The 14,286-nt window shown below is 36.6% G+C and overlaps 1 pseudogene; it reads left to right on the plus strand.

Moving 5' to 3' along the window:
• LOC149262683 (subtilisin-like protease SBT3) overlaps positions 1–10,624 on the plus strand; it is a 46,830-nt pseudogene extending 36,206 nt beyond the window's left edge.
• Positions 10,625–14,286: the final 3,662 nt, after the last annotated feature.

Consider the following 14,286-nt stretch of genomic DNA (forward strand, 5'->3'; position numbering starts at 1 on the left):
ACCTCCAGAAACAAGTATATTTAGCAGCATTACCATCCAAATTTGTTGAATACATCCACCAACAAGAAGTGTTCCAAACATCTTTTGAAAACTACACATGGGGAGAGATATATTGCAACATAACAAAAGCCTTGGTAGGACTTTGGATCAGCATGAAAGTCAATAATTCCTTACAAAAGATGTCCAAATTACCTAACAACAAATCCATCTAAAGAAAATATGGATTGATTATTGATTATCCAATTGTACAAAGAAGAAAACACAAAAAAACCCGAAAGAAAGGTCATAAACAGTTGGCTAAAAGTCATCATCATAAGTCAAATAGGCACAAGAAAGGATCATATAAATTAGTGCCTAGAACACACTACTATGAGGCCAATGATATTCATCTTAAGTCTCAAAGAAAAAATATGATTACCTGTTGGTTATGTGGACAGACTAGACATACTACAAAAAAATGTCCTCAAGGAAGAGAGTCAAGGGAAAATAGAGGCAAAAAGACACAAGAACATGCCTCTAGAAGACCTAGAATCCACTTCAAGGAAGAAGTACACCTGATGATGCAAAATTGTTGCAGTTCATCAGAATAATATGATTCGTTTTTATCTAAGTTTGAACATAGTGAAGAACAGGGGAATCTCCAATAGTGCAATTATAGAGATACTGATGAATGCAACTGCACCACTTATGAGAGAGACTTAGACTTTAGCTCAGAAACATAAACAGAAAAGGCACCAACCAAAGAGAAAGTGTGTATGGCACACACTATTGATGATGATGAATCAAAAGTTCTGGTCGACATCAAGATGCTTGCAAAAGGAGAAATGAAAGAAAAACTTCTAGAAAGTTTTTTTTAAATCAGACACAGAGATCTTGGTAACACCTCAAAAGGTAATATTTCTAAAGCACTGTTTGTTGATGCTTCTTATGAGAAAAACAAAAAATATTTTCAAAGAAACCAACAACATACAAAACCAAGTTCTTTGACTCTACGATAAGTTAGTCATGAGATTCATCATTTAAAAAAAGAAATAGTTGAGCTAAAAGAAAAAATCTCTGAGATAGAAAAGGGAAAATGGCAAGAACGAGCAGAAAATCCTAATGTTGAGATTTTTAAAGATATGAAAAATAGTGGCATAGGGTTTGGCAAGATGAATATCATGACCATTCAGTATCAGCAGCACCATGTACTATTAAATGTTAATATACAAGGAGAAAACTTCACTCTCAGACCATTAATAGATTCGGGTGCAGACATAAATGTTTTAAACAAAAATGTGATCCCAGCCAAATATTGGACACCTCCTGCATATAGGCAAGTCACTGGGGTAGGTACACTGGGTTTTCAATATGAAGTCTCCAGTGAAACTCTTTTTTTTCAAGACATTGTATGAAAATGAAGTTTGCAGTCAGAAATATTCCAATTAATTGTATTTTAGGTGATATTTTTCTTGTTGTTGTTGAACCACATGGATCGGCCAGATTACAAGATGGAAAAGATGGCTATTTTATATATGTCCCTAATAAAAAAGGTTTCTTACAAACCATCACATTGCCTTTTATTTCAACACCAAGAATATCTGCCATGGTTCAGACTATGCAGGAAGTTAATCTGATAGAAAGAAAACAGGGAGAATTAAAAGACTTCGAGTCCTCTCTCAAAATAAAAGAACAGCTACAATCCCCAAAGGTACAATAAAAAATCTCAGAGCTGAGAGAGAAATTAGAAAAGGGTTCTTGTTTTGAAAACCCAAATGCTTTCTAGAATAGAAAGAAAGGCAGAATTTCATTGATGTTCAAACAAGAATATGATGGAAAATCATGCAAGAGGCGAGCCATACCTATGAACAACGAGTACTGAACTATGTGCCAAAAAGAAATCTCAAATCTCTTAAAAAGAGGATTGATCAGAGAATCTAGCAGTCCCTGGAACTGCTATGGGTTCTATGTATATAAACACTCGTAACAGATTAGAGTTGTTCCCAAATCACTAAAAATTTACAAACCTCTAAATTTTGTACTAGTAGATCCTATTCCCCACAAAGGAAGCCTAATAAGCCGAATAGCAGGAGCTAAAGTTTTCTCCAAATTTGATATGAAATCTGGGTTTTGGCAGGTTGCGGTAAAATAAGAAGATAGATTCAAAACTGCCTTCAGCACTCCTGCTGGTCATTATGTGTGGAACGTTATGCGCTTTGGCCTAAAACATGCACCATCCAAATTTCAAAAGGTCATGGACCACATTTTCAAGCCATACTTTGATTGGTTCATTATATATATTGATGATGTGTTAATATTCTCTAAATTTGTAGAAGAACATTTCAAACTTGTTCGATTTTTTACACAAGTAGTGAAGAGAAGTGGGCTCCTACTAAGAAAGAAGAGAATGGATTGTTTCAGACAAAGATCAAATTCCTGTAACTACTATTCAGGATGGACAAATCACATTACAAATGCATGCACTTGAATTTGTTGATAAAATTTCAGATATGATCATAGATAAAGACAATTGTAGAGATTCCTAAGCTATTTGAACTGCGTGAGCAATTTCTATGAAGGGTGTTCCCATAAAAAAAAATTGTTAAATCAAATATTGAAAAAAGATCCAATGCCTTGGAATTCAGAACATACCAATGCCATCAAAAAAATAAAATCTAAGGTAAAAATTTACCTATTCTCTACCTTGTAGATGAGGATTTGCCAAAAATTGTAGAAAGTGACGACAACAACATTGGATGGGGAGGTATTCTCTAGCAAACTAAAGAAGGAGAAGAAAAAGTTATACAGTTTGCTTCAAGCACATGGAACCAAGGAGAACAAAACTATTTTACAATTGAAAAAGAGGTAAAAGCTACATGGAATTATATAGACAAATTTGACATCAACCTCATACATAAAAGGTTTCTTATGAGGACTGATGCTTCTACTTTAAAGAAAGTGTTAAAAAAAGACATCAAAAAGCCTGGATAATCCAAGTTTGCCAGATGGCAAGCTTTGTTTGCAAATTTCAATTTTGATGTTGAGCATATAAAGGGAGAAAGGAACAGTTTACCATATTTTTTGAGTCGGGAGTATCTGAAAAAAGAAAATCATCTAATGGTTATTGTCTCTTAATGGGACCCTAAAACACAGCAAGAAGAACTTAGAAATATCTCAGACAACACCTCATGGCCAATCTATGCCGAAAAATGGAAACCCTCTTGGCAATTAAGAAACACCAATGTTATAGATGCAAATATATAGCCTCATCAGGACTTACAACACCTTGTACAAAAAAGAAAGATTTACCCTAAGTCTAGCACTTCGATACATGATATGGTGTATAAGACAATGATGTATTACAATCTTGTAGACAAAGCATCAAGGGAAAGTTTTCATGATATCAAAGATAGACTCTGCAAAGGGTCAGGTAGCCTCTAGAGTGCATCTTAATTTAAGGTGTAGTGTCTGGTAAATGCCCAAGTTTGATTGAAGTTTCTCTAAATCTTCCAGCATTATAATTCATCTTTTGAGATCAATAAAATAGAGAAGTTTTTCAAAATGTTCCGCATGAGTTTATGTTCTGTTATGCCATTTTAAATATTCTGTGAGAGGAGAGGTTCATTTGAGGTTCGTTGGAGGTTCACCGAGGATCGAGAGACGTTTTTATCGTGTTGGTAAGAGGTTGTTGAAGAGCATTATTGCTTAAAGATCGAGAGATTCATGTATGGGTTCATGTATTCATCACAGAAGACATAGAAATTACACAGCAAGCTTCATTTTCTCCTTACCCCTACTACAATTTGGTATGAAAACCATTATAGTATATCAAATATACTCTAAAATTAAACATTTTTTAATTAAAAATTAGTAATTTTAAAAACCATTTCTTAAAAATGATATTTTTTTTCATATATATTTTTATTTAAACCTGAAATAGTTTTTCTACATTACTTTATTTTGTGTAGTTTTCTCTTTCACTGACCATTTTTATTGGCTTTATTTTTTATTTCCTTTAATATGTGATATGTTATAAAATGATACTTGAGCTTAACTTTATTCTAAATTTGGAATATTTGAATGTGGAACTAGAAAATATATCATTCACTCTGTGAACTAAGTTTTTAATATTTAAAAATTATAATTAATTATGGTTTAAATTGAGTTAACCGGAAAGTATCGATTTAACGTGCAGTACAATAGTGGCAAATTCTAAAAGTGACCGTAGGTTTGTCAAAGGCTTGGAAAATTTTAAAAATGACCGTACGTTTGTGAAAAGCTTGCATTAAACAAAAGGAAGATTGTTATCCAACACGATGACATAGGGAAGGGAAGGGTGTTACAGAAATCGAAAAAAATGTGGCCAAGGTATTCAGATATTTAGAAAGCGGCTAACAACTACCCCGCGAATTCATTTTCTGAACGAATTGTATAGGTTTCCATCACAATAGGAAGTTGCATCATCTTTCTTCATAAAGCGTGTGTGGGATAGCAGGATTAGTGCCGCCGATTGTTCCCCCTAAATACCTATTCCATGTTAACTATATCTCCTAATTCTCTGCTCTCTAAATTAAAGGGTGAATGGCCACCGATTGTGCCCTAAAATACCACTTCCACGTTAATTAAATTTCCTAATTCTCTTACTAGTAAGTTATCTTGTGTATTTTTGGTTTGGGCGCATCTCTGCCAACTAAAATTCCATGGATCCATCCAGTCCCTTCATCCATTCATGACTCTTGAATGTCTGGGTTCTTTCCGTGTTATTTTGGGACCATCCATTCTTGATTCTTGAATGTCCTCCTGCTTTTATTTGCTTTTGAATTTGGCGAATTCCTATTTGGGCGACGGCAGGACTGATTCAAGCGTATCAGTTATGATGAAAACAGTACACGTAAAGTTGATGCTATGTTTCATATCAGCGGTGTCCGCAGTAGCGGCAGCAGCCGAGGACGATGGGATGATTTACATAATTCACATGGATAAATCTAAAATTCCCACTCGGTTTTCCTACCACGAGGAATGGTATCAGTCTATAGTCTCCTCTATGTTGGAATGTAATTTCAACTGCAGCAATAGTTGAACAGAAACCACACCCTCACCTGCAAACAATCCCAGCAGTCCATCTGTCTTTAATCCAACAGCCATTATTTGTTTCGGCTTATTCACGCCACCGCCATAAGTGTCTTTTCACCGTTTGCTTGTTTGTGTTCCCAAAGGAGGAGGAAGATCAGATCTGGGCTCTGTGCCATAACTGCTCACCAAACAGCATTAAAGAAGAAGCATGGCCGAGAAGGAAAGTACCAGCCTCGAGCCAGCCGCAGCATTTATCAGTCTTGGGTTTCAGCACAACCGACTCAAGAAATATAGCAAAAGATCAGATTTGTTCATTATGTGCAGCAGAGACTCTGTCAGAGAGTTGAGGTGGTTGATGGATAAATTATGACCGCTTCCTGCACTATATATATGTGTAGAGCCACAGCAGTGTTAGGTACTCAGCAATATAGCACAGCAGCGCTGGAATGTAATTTCTGTGTTTTTAAGAAAGAATGTGCAGCAGCATGAGCTCACATGAATGAAGCCCTTTTGCACAGCAGTGCATGGATTGAAAAGTAAGAGAGAGGAAATAGATTGAAAGTCCTTTTGTAACACACAGCAGTGTAGAACAAGAGAGTTTTTTTTTTATTGCACAGCAGTGCTGAAATTTTCTGAGATAGTTGTTTTGTGGAACTGAAGCGTTCCTGTTGTAATCCCTCTGTCAAGAGGAAGATGCTCTTTAGCATAATATTTTGTGAAGATCCCTCTACGTGAGGAAGACTTATTTTATCAGTTAGTTTATCATTCATAAATAGAAGCTTCTTTTTGCCTGTTGCTGTTACACCGTAAGTCGAAAAAATACTTGACGTCAAAAATCCCCGTTGCTGTTACACCATAACTCAAAAAATACTTGACGTCAAAAGTTACGTTGTTGCAACACCAAAAATTTACGTTGCTGCAACACCACGAACAGCAACTGAAAAAATTTACATTGCTGCAACACCACGAACAGCGTTGCTGCAACACAAGTTACAGCAACTGAAAAAAACTGTGTTGCTGCAACACCGTTTCCAGAGAACGAATTTTTCTATTTTTCTGAGTTAAAAACAGAGTATTTTTCTGTGTCAAAGACAGAGTATTATTTTGATCAGTTTTTTATCCTGAGGCAAAGTAGAGTATTATTTTATGCTCTGTTCTTGTGTTTTTGAATTATCAGAAAACAGAGTATTGCTCTCTGTTCATATTTTTGTTGTTTCAGAATTTATCAGAAAATTCTCAACAGTGGAAACAGAGGATTTTTCCACTGTATTTTGTTTGGAATAACCAGAAATTCCCGACATGGTATCAGAGCTAGTCCAGGCTCTTTGAAGGCATCAAAGAAGCTGAAGGAAGATTTCTTGTTGCAGCAACTTCTCCAGCAGCGTGAAGACTCAGCCAAGAAAGAATCTAAGGTATTTTTCAAGAATATTTTTTTCTGTGTTACTGTTGAAGACAGACAGTGATTTTCAAATACAGTCAAGTATTTGAAGCATAATTTAAAGTGCAAGGAATGACGAGCATTAGCACTAGCATGGGTATTTTTAATACTCAGCTCCCACTATTAAATGAGAAAAATTATGACTATTGGGCAATAGTTATGAGAGCTTTTCTTTTCTCAGAAGATTTATGGGAATTTGTTGAAGATGGTTTTGAAGAACCAGCAAATGAAAATGAGTTTAATAGCTTAACTCAGGCAGAGAAAGAGTTGTTGAAGAACTATAAGAAGAAAGATGCTTTGGCCCTCTACTTCTTGTATCGAGCAGTGAATGAAAGTGTGTTTCCAAGGATAGCAGCAGCTAAGACATCCAGAGAAGCATGGGATACTCTCAAAACTGCCTATCAAGGCATGCAGAAAGTGAAGACAGCAAAACCTCAGTTCATTAAGGAGAAAGCTTGTGATGAAAGCTTAGAGAAAACAGTGAATGATAAAATCTGTTTGTCTCGTGATGAAGGTGATGAGGAGATGGCTGAAGTACATCCCCAAATAGCGGAGCCAACACAAGGGCAGCAAGTAGCACCCTTGAGGAAAAATGAATGTGCTTCTCCAAGCACACCACAAGAAGCAACAAATGAAGGTATGAATTCTTTGTTTGCTTTATCTAGTCATGTTGATGACCCTGTTTATTTAGAAGATGGAGTTCAAGATAGGAAATGGACAGAACCCATGAATGGGAGAAAGGAATTGAAGTTCCTTGAAGATCTATTTAAAGAATATGGAGTTCGATATGTAACTCTTGCCAAGATCGCTGAGATGGGCTTCACTGCCAAAACCCTTGTCAATATGACAGAGGAAGAGATTGAAGATCTGATGAAGACCCTGGTAGAACTCTATCAGATGGATCTTCCTAAAGGGGAGAGATATGAAATTAAATCTCCCATGAGAGCAGAGAAGGAGCACGTTGCTGATATTCTGACCAAACCGTTGGATCAGAAAAGTTTCGAGTTTTTGATGAAGTGTCTGGGTATGACTGATAACCCAGCAGTTGAAATTAAAGGGGAGTGTTGGAATGTAATTTCAACTGCAGCAATAGTTGAACAGAAACCGCACCCTCACCTGCAAACAATCCCAACAGTCCATCTGTCTTTAATCCAACAACCATTATTTGTTTCGGCTTATTCACGCCACCGCCATAAGTGTCTTTTCACCGTTTGCTTGTTTGTGTTCCCAAAGGAGGAGGAAGATCAGATCTGGGCTCTGCGCCATAACTGCTCACCAAACAGCATTAAAGAAGAAGCATGGCCGAGAAGGAAAGTACCAGCCTCGAGCCAGCCGCAACATTTATCAGTCTTGGGTTTCAGCACAACCGACTCAAGAAATACAGCAAAAGATCAGATTTGTTCATTATGTGCAGCAGAGACTCTGTCAGAGAGTTGAGGCGGTTGATGGATAAATTATGACCGCTTCCTGCACTATATATATGTGTAGAGCCACAGCAGTGTTAGGTACTCAGCAATATAGCACAGCAGCGCTGGAATGTAATTTCTGTGTTTTTAAGAAAGAGTGTGCACCAGCATGAGCTCACATGAATGAAGCCCTTTTGCACAGCAGTGCATGGATTGAAAAGTAAGAGAGAGGAAATAGATTGAAAGTCCTTTTGTAACACACAACAGTGTAGAACAAGAGAGTTTTTTTTTTATTGCACAACAGTGCTGAAATTTTCTGAGATAGTTGTTTTGTGGAACTGAAGCGTTCCTGTTGTAATCCCTCTGTCAAGAGGAAGATGCTCTTTAGCATAATATTTTGTGAAGATCCCTCTACATGAGGAAGACTTATTTTATCAGTTAGTTTATCGTTCATAAATATAAGTTTCTTTTTGCCTGTTGCTGTTACACCGTAAGTCGAAAAAATACTTGACGTCAAAAATCCTCGTTGCTGTTACACCGCAACTCAAAAAATACTTGACGTCAAAAGTTACGTTGCTGCAACACCAAAAATTTACGTTGCTGCAACACCACGAACAGCAACTGAAAAAATTTACGTTGCTGCAACACCACGAACAGCGTTGCTGCAACACAAGTTACAGCAACTGAAAAAAACTGTGTTGCTGCAACACCATTTCCAGAGAACGAATTTTTCTGTTTTTCTGAGTTAAAAACAGAGTATTTTTCTGTGTCAAAGACAGAGTATTATTTTGATCAGTTTTTGATCCTGAGGCAAAGTAGAGTATTATTTTATGCTCTGTTCTTGTGTTTTTGAATTATCAGAAAACAGAGTATTGCTCTCTGTTCATATTTTTGTTGTTTCAGAATTTATGAGAAAATTCTCAACAGTGGAAACAGAGGATTTTTCCACTGTATTTTGTTTGGAATAACCAGAAATTCCCGACACTCTATCATAAAAGGAAGAGCAGTGAACAAACAAACGAACGGACCCTTATTGTATGTTTACGATAAAGTAATGCATGGCTTTAGTGGTAAGCTGAAGCAGTCGGAGGTGGATGCACTGTAAACAATGTCAGGGTACATTGCAAGTCACCCATATAGCAAGGGTAAGTTGGATACCACCCGCTCAATCAAATTTCTAGGGCTCAAACGCAAATCCGGCATATGGCCCCGAGCAGAATTGGGCAACAGATCGGATATTATAATCGGAGTTCTGGACACAAGCATCTGGCCATAGAGTGAAAGCTTTAAAGATAATGGAATGAGTGACATCCCTCCAAAGTGGAAAGGCCAATGCCGGCTGGGCACTGCCTTTAACTCCTCCCTTTGCAATAGAAAACCGATAGGAGCCCGTTATTTTAACAAAGGATTCCTGGCGCAATACGGTTCTCTCAATACCAGTGTGGATTACGAGTCAGCCCGACTATGATGGCCATGGCTCACATGTCTCCTCGACAGCCGCTGGAAACGTTGCTCTTGACAGCGAACAGAACCGAACCTGCTGGTGTGATAGTCATTGACTATATTGGCTCGCAATTCCCTGAAGCCTTTTGGATGCCTACGGTGTCAGTGACTTCAGAGCAAACACGCTTAATAGCAGATTATGTTATGAGTACTGATGCATCAAACGCCACAGCGGACATAAAATTCGTGATAACGCAAAGGCTGGAGCTAACCAGCCATATATTAGGTATTTAATGTCTTCAGAACAGTACGCCACACGAGAACGGGCAAATATTATTTAATGCCAAATTTACCCGCTCCCATGTTATCGTGATAAATCGTGTGCTGAAGACATTAAATACCCAATTAATATAACGCAAATGGGATCCAAGCCTGCACCGACGGTATCTTATTGGTCGTCAAGAGGCCCAAATAGGCTGATTCCTGGCATCTTGAAACCCGACGTGATTGCATCGGGTGTGAACATACTTGCCGCCTGGGTACCTAATGTTGCTGCTTCTTACATGGGAACATTTCCATTGGAATCCGCCTATGGCCTTGCCTCCGGGACGTCTATGGCCTCTCCCCATGCAGCAGGCGTTGCAGCTCTGGTGAAAGCCATCCACCCCGACTGGAGCCTCACCGCTATAAAGTCTGCTCTCATAACGACGGCCCACACACACGACAACACCACCGGCCACGTTATGGTAAATCAACTCTATCCTCCTGTCGTCCCAGCGACTCCCCTGGATTTCGGCGCCGGTATTGTGAATCCCAATAAAGCTGCAGATCCTGGTCTCGTCTGCGACTCTGACATGAATGACTATATAAATTACCTTTGCGCCCTCAATTATACGAAGAAAGAAATCCGGATAGTAACAAGGAGGGGATACTCGTGCAGCGGCCATGCCACTGTTGGCGATCTCAACTATCCGTTATTCCTTGCAAATTTCACATCATCAGCCGTAGCAGCAAAGGTGAAGAGATTTAAGAGAATTGTAAGCAATGTGGCGGATGAAAATAAGATACCATATTTGTATAAAGCAATAGTGAAGGCTCTGTGGAAGTGGAACCTGACTATTTGCTATTCAAAGAAAGGAATGAAAAGTTCGGATTTTCTCTCAGCTTGGAAGTACGGAATGGAGAGGATCCTAAGGGTGGGGAATGCGTGGTTTATGGGTACCTGAGTTGGGTTGATGGAAGGGGCCACGTCGTCACAAGTCTGCTTGTGGTTCTATTCTGTTAGTAAAGAATAGTAGTATGCAATCTTAGACCTATATTGTGGATAATGATATTTTTGTATACAACAGGGATCGACATCAGCATCAGCATCAACCGGAAGTATTATGCATTACTTCTATTACTTGGAATAGGTCAAACAGCTTCAACGACATCATAATGCATATTTTTTTTATCTGATTTTTTTACATATGTTATACTTATATGTAGTTTTTGGTGGTAGTTTATATTATTGTATTGATTGATCTGATTTATTATATGTGAAACTGATTCTCTATATTTCTCATAGGAATACTGGTATAAATTCCTCGTGATTATGCGGTATATATGTGATATTGCCCATCAGTATAATATATATCTAGGTTTTTTCACGCTGACAAAAAAAAAATTACATTTTTAGACGAGGGGTTTTATATGATTCTAAGAATAGAACATATTAGTTTTTTTCTTCTATATGCCTATCCGCGTATATCAACTACATTGGTAAATATATGTTGGCTCCAAAACCCTCGGGAGCTTCAACTGGTACTTCCTTGGGAGCTTCAACGGGTACTTTGGAGCCTTCCTTGGAGCTTCAACGGGTACTTTGGAGCCTTCCTTGGAGCTTCAACAGGTACTTTGGAGCTTTTTGGGAGCTTCACTGCAACCGTTTTTTTACGTTTTGGGAGCTTCGCTGCAATGAATAAGTGCAAACTTCAGCTTGGGTGCGAACTGTGTGAAGGGAAGGGCATGTCGCTGGGTTTAGATTTGGATATGGGCTTGGAACTAAGAGAAACAACCTATTTATGGAAAACCCTTCTATCCAAATGAAGATGAGGCCTCTGGCCAAGCCTGATCTTTGTCATTGGAAAACTATTCATTCTCATTGGAAAACTATTCATTCTCGTCATGTACCCCAATGGCCGATGGATATAAAAGAATTTAGGAAAATTGTTGGCCACTGGCAAAACCATCATTATCCCCCAAGCTGAATGGACAAAAGATGAAATACTAAAGAAAAAATAGTTGAAATTATGAAATATAAATATTATTAAAAAAACAATTTTTAATTTAATTTTGATATTTATTTAAGCATAAAATATATATTAACTTGGAAATTTATAATTTTATTATACAAACCTCTTTTTAAAATAATAGAAATAGATGAAATTAGATGAATTAAGACTTTCAATTAATTAATTTATTAATTTATATGTATATAAGAAATGATATGGTAAGGTGTGAGTATAATATGAAATGGTAATGTTAATTCTAAAGTTCATAATAGAGGTTCATTACATAATTTTTTAATTTTTTTAATTGGGAATTGATTAGTGTTAAATGTTTTATTAAAATTTAAATAAGCATATAATTTTAAATGTTTATATATGTTTTCCATAAAATATGTGTTTTTAAATATATATTGAATATTTTATGTGATGATAACAATGACGAAGATGATTATAACGACAATTACAATAATAGTGACAACAATAAAGACTAATAGTTTTTCATTAAACTTAAGACAATGCCAATGATAATGATGACATTGATGATGATAATAACTATGATAGCAATTATATTGATGTTGATGAGATGGTTATGGTAATAGGTCCAATAATACAAGAGAAACTTACAAAATTGATTCAATACAATATTCAAAGTCACCTATAACTTTAGATCCTTTTGGATTAGTTATTTAATGTATCCATATCCACAAGCCGGTGTTATGTGAATCCATGAAAATGTGTCCCACTTTTTTGTGAAATGTGGCAATGAAAATTTAACATTTTATATATATTGGTAAATATGATATTTGAAAATTATTAAAATAAATAGTTTTTCAAAATTTCACTTTAATATATATATATATATATATATATTATCCTTCTATTTTTTTGTAAATATTAACAAAATAAATTATGTTCCCAACAACTCATTCACTCTTCAAAGTTTAAATTATCCAAATCTTCATGTGGCTCCCAAATCTACAACCTAAATTTCATCATGGGTACTAGAACTATTAGAGGTTGAAAAGAACTTAAGTTTCATGAATGGTGGATTCATCTTGTCAATTTAGGTCAATAGTTTAGAATCTGTCATAAGGCCTATAAAAAATAAAATGTTAATGAATGACAGATATTCACCTCATTGATTTAGATTAATAGTTCGCAAAGCTTAATGAGGAGTAAGGTTCATTTGAGGGTTGGAAAGAGAATTAAGTGTTGTGAATAGTTGATCATAATGCTACTAAATTAGTTCCATGGCTTATAATTTACCGTAGGGAATGAACAAAATGGTCAAAATACTAAAATTAACCTTCACAAATGATCAAAGTGTAACCAAAATATTATATCAAATAATGCACAAAACTTCGTATGGAAATCACTCACAAGTAATAAAGCTGGCAATGTCACAAAAGGAGAATATATAATATAGAGAATTTGGTATCTCCACGTATGCCAAGATTCCATGAGTCCCTCAAGGACTAGATCCCTTGTAACAATTAAAACATACCATATATCTTGCCATGAAAGCAAAGGGAGTCAACATATGCACAGATTTTCAATTTATGGAGCATCACATATAGTTAAGTCCCACATGAAGCTATGGTTCACCAAATAAACGTAGGAGAAGCTCCCTTGCCTCTTCATTACATATGAAAAACTTAAGTGAAAAGATATCTACTAAAAAAGTGAAGCTCTTGAAGCCACCACCTATTATTACAAATTGGATTTGGAGCCTAATACCTTTGAAGTTGCACCCCTTGATTGAAATCAAGTGTTGACATTAACTAGGTAAGTTGTATCCACAACCCAACATTCATGTTTCACTTTACTTTTAGTATTTCATAGTCCATCATTCCAAAGGGTACTAAACTTCCTATTTAGCATCCTTCTCCTAATATACTAATCATCATTGAAACATAAGTAATGCATCTTCCCTTAATCCACTGTCCTTCATAGATGAATCCACCAAGTTTACAACTCATGAATTCAATTCTTCCACCTCTCACTAATTAAGTAGGATCATATATGGTTGATGTGTACAAGGACTGATTAGGAGCTCAAGAACAAGTGTCGAAAAATTCTCAAAAATGAAAGTGCTCAGAACTAGTTTGAACCTGAACAACCGGATAGATCTCGTCCTCTTGATTCTGGTGCCACAAATGGTTCGAAAAACAGACTCTGTATGCAGAAGTTATTCCAATTTTAAAATTGCCCAATATCCTCCATTTTTTGAATTTAAAAAAAATTAATTAATTAATTAATTAAATAAAATAGAATATTCCACAGAATATTCTTTGAAATATTCTAGGGAATATTTTTAAAATATTCTCAAAAATATTCCCAAAATATTCATTTATGGCAACCAATAAAAGGGTGCCACGTGGTAAGCCCAAAGGCCGCCACGTGGCCCCAAGGTGGATGAAGAATGGCGTATTAATATTTTTGGGTGGTGGATCTGTGTTTTGAACCCACAACCTACCATTAACAGTGCATCGCCCTACTGTTAAGCCACGTCGGCAGGACTTAACAAGCAACGAGAAGACAGGGATGATAATGTGTTAAACGTCCAGCTCCGACCATAACCATAACCACCCACCTGCCCGATCACATGCGCTAATTCCGCCAGCGGTTAAGGGCTATTTGATAGTTTAGTTGGCGAAAAACTTGGTGGGGCACCATT

Source organism: Pinus tabuliformis, chromosome 6, assembly GCF_031772625.1.
Source record: "Pinus tabuliformis cultivar Carrire ecotype Pingquan chromosome 6, CPIR1, whole genome shotgun sequence".
In the NCBI taxonomy this organism is placed as follows: domain Eukaryota; kingdom Viridiplantae; phylum Streptophyta; class Pinopsida; order Pinales; family Pinaceae; genus Pinus; species Pinus tabuliformis.